At 42.7% G+C, this 5,571-nt stretch overlaps 1 pseudogene; it reads left to right on the top strand.

The window, feature by feature from the left end:
* Window positions 1–3,022: 3,022 nt before the first annotated feature.
* Window positions 3,023–4,765, top strand: LOC142442311 (non-histone chromosomal protein HMG-17 pseudogene; annotated as a pseudogene).
* The last annotated feature ends 806 nt before the right edge of the window (window positions 4,766–5,571 follow it).

Here is a 5,571-nt window from a genome sequence, read left to right as displayed (position 1 = left end):
CATGTCATACCAACAAAGATGGCCACCTCAAAAAGACAGGAAATAACAAGTGTTGGTGAAGATGTAGAAAAGCAGAGTGCTCGTATACTTCAGATAGGAATGTAAGGAAATAATCACATAGCTATTTTAGAAAACAGTCTGGCAATCTTCCAAAAGTTTAAATCTAGGCATATCATACAACCTAGCAATTCTGTTCCTAGGTATATAGCCCAAGAATATTCAACTATGTGATATCCATATAACAACTTGTTCAGAAACAACAGCATATGTGTAATAGCCCCAAGGCGAAAACCACTCAACTACCATCACCTAATAAGTGAATAAACCAAATATGATTTAATTGCACAATGGAATACTATTTGACAATAAAAATAAATAGGACACATGCTACAACATGGAGGAGCCTTCTAAATTATATTAGGTAAAAGAAGAAATCATGAAGACCTCATATTGTATGATTTCAATGATGTGAAGAATCCACAGTAGGCAACTCGGTAGAGAGTGAGCCAAGAACAGTGACTGCTCAGGATTGAAGGGTGGGGACAAATGGGGTGCGACTGCTCATAGACATGGAGCTACTTTGTGGGGCAATGAAAATGTTTTAGAGTTGGCGATGGTAATGATGGTGTAATTCTGTGCATATATCAGACACTATTAAATTGGATACTTTAAATGTGTGAATTGTATAAGTGAATTCTATCTCAAAGTTATAAAAATGATTATTACATTATAATTTGTCTACATTCATGGAAAAATTCCATTATCTTTTTACTCAATTTTTATGCACACTTTTTGAATCCCCCTCATGTTTTGTTGAATGAACGAACAAATAAGTTAATGAGTTGAGTCCTCTCTAGTCTGTGAACCATTACATATACACCATTACATAGGTAACCATTACACACACACACACACGCACACACACACACACACACAAAACAAAAGAAGAACAAACTCATCGCTGTTGATTTCAGCTCACAACAACACATATATAAAGAGGCTTCAAAACTTCATGGAAAAATGGAATTGAAAGATAATGGAATTTTTCCACGAACTTTTAAAAGTCCCCTCATAAATAACTTTTTTATGGCAAGATGCTAGAGACACTGATATATTTTAAAGTCCCAGAGCTACGCTAAACAACCCGCTGCTATGATGTGGACTCGGGCGACTCACAGCGAACCTGCAGGCAATGTACAGGTGCCCAGGAGTTCAAGCTTGTAATCAATCCTCCTGGGAGTAGAGTACCGAGTCCTTCTCGGGCAGAGAGAGCGATCCGACCGAAACCACAGCTTTTAGCTTGGCAAGCAAGCACTGTGACTACTGTCCCTAGAGCTCTTGGGAGACCTAAAATTAAGAGGCGAGACAAGACAAAAACGATCTCTCACAAAGAAATGTATCTTAGAGCTTGACCACAAGGTCTCACTCCCTGTTCTGCTAAAAACAGAGATTGCATCTTACAGTTGGTTGAGTGCCCAGTGAAGGTGGGAGGCTCTAATCTCAGAGGCACCTCAGAAGAAAGCCCTGGTCATTTATTTATGAAAGACCATCGCCCTGGAAAGCCTACGAAGCAAAGCTCTACCCTAATGCCATGAGTCCGAACCAATGCCAGAGCAACTCGCTCCTATGGTCATAGCAACGTGGGTTTGTTTCTTTGCTCGTTTAAAACAGTTTGTGTTGAGACATGATTTACACTCACAGCATGAAATTCATTGGTCCTTAGTGTATTTTCAAACTTGCACAACCATCAGCATACCAACATTTGGTCGTATTTCAGTCTGCTTTAGAAAGCCTGATGACTTTCTTGGGTCTCACCAGCAGAGGAAGTAACGGAGAACCTTGCAGCTCTAAAGGATCTCTCCCTGGATCTAGTCTGTCCTGTGCAGAGTTGCCAGGAGCCCTACATCCACCTCTGGGCCCCTGCATGCAATGATAGCAACACCCCCTGCACAGCCTATCTCCACCTCCTTGAAAATGCACCACTGGGAGTCCTGTATGCAGCGCACTTAGCTCCCCACACGGTCCAGCCTGGGCAACCTTACCTTCTCGAGAATTCAGTTCACACAGAATGTGAGCCTCCACCCAGAACTGCCACTCATGAGTCATATCTCTGAGGGCATCTTCTCCATTGCTTATTCTCCAACACTATTTGGAAATGGGTTTGCTTTGTTCCCTTCCCTTTTTGTTCTACCCACCCACCTATGGTTGGTTTTCTTGGCAGTGTGAAAAAAGACCTGGCATTCCGGATATAACTACCAACGGGGGATCCGCTCTGCCAATTCGGGTTCTAACACCACCACGCTTTCCTGCCAGCAGCCCTGCCCCACGCCAACTGTTCCCTCTATTTCTCCCTGAGCAGCGCCACGTCCACAGAGAGGGGCTGGGGGACACTCAGTGTCATGAGCCCATCCCTGCTGGCTGCCCTGACCTCCACATGCAGTCTTCAGCAGGCACAGCTGCATGTGTGTCCATGACTGTGCGGTACAGAGGCAGGGCTTCTCTGACGGTTGGGGCTGCCCAATTACAGCTTGCTTTGGGACAGAATGAGGTCTCGTTAGCTGGTGCCAAAGCACCGAGCCCTCACACTCACGAAGGCCACAGGGAGAGATCATGTCCTTGCAATGTACAGCTGCTGTAGCAGAGTCCCGGGAGATGGGAGGCTGCTTCCAGCACAACTTGCACAAGCAGATCTTGAATTTTTACCTATTGTACATACATATCCCCAAAGTTAAAGGAGAGGAATCCCGCCACTCCAGTACATTCCCTGTTCACATTGAATATCTTTTCCCCTGTACTTATTGATATAAATGTTCGTATTTATACTGTGTGAATCAGTTGTTTTATCTTTTCTTCAGGATATAAATCTCAAACGGGTTGCCATTGCAAACCAATCCATCAACAGATACCCATTGATCCCGCTCTCTGTGAAAAGGAGAATTTCATAGTCTTCCCAAGGCCTGATTACCAAAATATTGACTAATACTTGGAGGAATATTTTTCATGTACTGAAGCCGCTTGTGAAATGCATTTTGGATGGCAAGGTATGTTGTGGTCAGGGGGTTCAATACATAAACAATTTTCAGATTTTTATTTTATTCTTTCTTTGAAACACATGACTTACTTGTAAGATATAAGACTTATTTACGCAGCAAAAGAATATCACACTCGCTAGCTTACATCCTACCTAAATTTTCCTGCTGGAATTTTTCCTCTAGCAGATGGGTAATCTTATTTTATGTTGGATCTGTCCCACAATTTGATAGAGCTACGGTTTGAAATAGGCATCGGTTGCTAGGGATATGACTCAAATGCTCTTCAAGTACCATGTAGCCATCCACTACTTTCATGAAAAACTGAAATTATGTGGAAAATGTCTATGGGCTTTGCCACTAATGAAGCATTAAATCATGTAGAAGATTTTAATTGTCTGCATCACTCACTATACTTTTTCCTGTAAGCCAAATTTTTGTCAGAAAGAGAACCAGAATTGCACAGGGCTCCAAAGAAAGCAAATATTGTAGATTACACAGCATAATGAGTTTGACGCTAATTTTAGATAAAACTCTCAACCAGCTTCCCATGTCGGGGGTCTGTGGGCACTTAGAAATAACAGAAAATCAACATTTTCTCTGTGATTTAATGTTTCATCAGTGATGAAGCCGACAAGACACTTAAAGTCTGGGCTTTTTCTAGCTGGAATCTCAACCCAAGACTGGCTGATGCCGAAGCCCAGACCCTGAACCACTAGAAAAGAGACGTAATTTTCACGTCTGTGACACTCTAGGCTCCTCAAAGAGTCTTAACACCCATTTGTGCATATGCTTGTTGGGACAGTGCTTGCTATACCTAATCTTCTTCAATGTGTCTGGAAAAATGTTTTTGTGCCTTGTTGAAATATTCCTAAAGGCCATGACTCAGATAACTGTGTTTGCAAATTTGAAGCATTTCGACCATTGCTAAAAGCATATCATTATATTTCTGGAGAACAGCATGTATCCAGCTCATTTAATTAAAAAAAACAAATATTACAATCAAAGAACAATATTATCTAAGGCTCTCGGTGCTTTTCACGTATTAATGTATTGGATCCTTATGACCACCTTGTGAGACCATTAGTGGGGCTTTTTTCCAACAGTTTTAGTGGTATGGACATAATTAAAATGTCATACAATTCAATACTTCAATTGCATCAAGAAGTGTTGGACAATCATCACCACAATCAGTTTTAGAACATATTTTCATTCTTGTGCTCATCATTAATAGCTCCCCATTTCCCCCCAACCTCCCCTGCCTCCAACATCCCCAAGACACCATTAATCCAGTAACTGTCTCTATAGATTTAGGTTGTCTGGATTTCATATACTGAATTTTTTTAAAATCTAACAGTAGGAGCAGTGCGAAGAAGAGGCAAGAACGACCCCGAATCCACTAGAGCCTGCGCGCCACCGCATCCTCTCGTGCAGCGCCTGCGCCCCGCCACCATCTCCACCTTGCCCAAGAGAAAGGCTGAAAGGGATGCTAAGGGAAATAAAGCCAAGGTGAAGGATGGATGAGCCTCAGAGGAGATCAGCAAGGTTATCTGCTAAACCCGCTCCTCCAAAACCAGAGCCTAAGCCCAAAAGGCCCTGCCAAGAAAGGAGAGAAGGTGCCCAAAAGGGAAAAGGGGACAGCTGATGCTGGCAAGGACGGGAACGGCCCTGCGGATAATGGAGATGCCAATGCCGACCAGGCCCAGAGAGCTGAAGGTGCTGGAGATGCCAAGTGACGTGTGTGCATTTTTGATAACTGTGTACTTCTGGTGACTGTACAGTTTGAAATACTATTTTTATCAAGTTTTATAAAAATGCGGAATTTTGTTTTACTTTTTTTTTAAAGCTATGTTGTTAGCACACAGAACACTTCATTGTTGTCTTTTGGGGAGAGGGGCAAATGTCACTAATAGGCTGTCTCCAAAGCTGGATGGAGTGAAAGACAACACCTTGCCCTGACAGCGTTGAGAGACTCCCTCTGGGTTCCCAGGAGGAGGGATTCCCTGACATTAGCACACACACCTGTGAGAAGGCAAAAGTACAGCTTCATTTTGCATCCTCCATAACTTCTTCTCCCCTCTGCCTTCAGCATAGACTTGACTCCCACAAACCCAGACACCTGTTGGGACCTGACTTCGAAACATTGATTGTTAGACTATTGGGCGATCTGGACTTTCCAGTGACACGCCATCCTCATGGCATCCCTCAAAAGAGCAGTGCTACCTCTGTTCAGATTGTGCATCTTCAGATTGGCAATTCTGCCCTGTTCGTTTCATTCTCTGAAAGTCAGGGTCGGCTCATGAAAAGTTGTTAGAACAACATGCTAAATGTGAAATGTCCACCCTCACTCTAAACTTTCGCCATTCAGAGCATCAGCTGAAGGCTTCAGTGGGATTTACAGTGGCTTTCTGATTTTGGTAGTCCATTGAAGAGGGGAATTTGAAAGTTGTTATATGCTATTAACAATCATCTGCCCATGCCCTGCCTGAATACTATGATTGTTTATGAAAAGTATCTTTAATAAAGCTGGATACAATTTGAA

The sequence above is a fragment of the Tenrec ecaudatus genome, chromosome 3 (genome assembly GCF_050624435.1).
Source record: "Tenrec ecaudatus isolate mTenEca1 chromosome 3, mTenEca1.hap1, whole genome shotgun sequence".
In the NCBI taxonomy this organism is placed as follows: Eukaryota; Metazoa; Chordata; class Mammalia; order Afrosoricida; family Tenrecidae; genus Tenrec; species Tenrec ecaudatus.
This window is presented reverse-complemented; position numbering and strand designations above follow the sequence as displayed.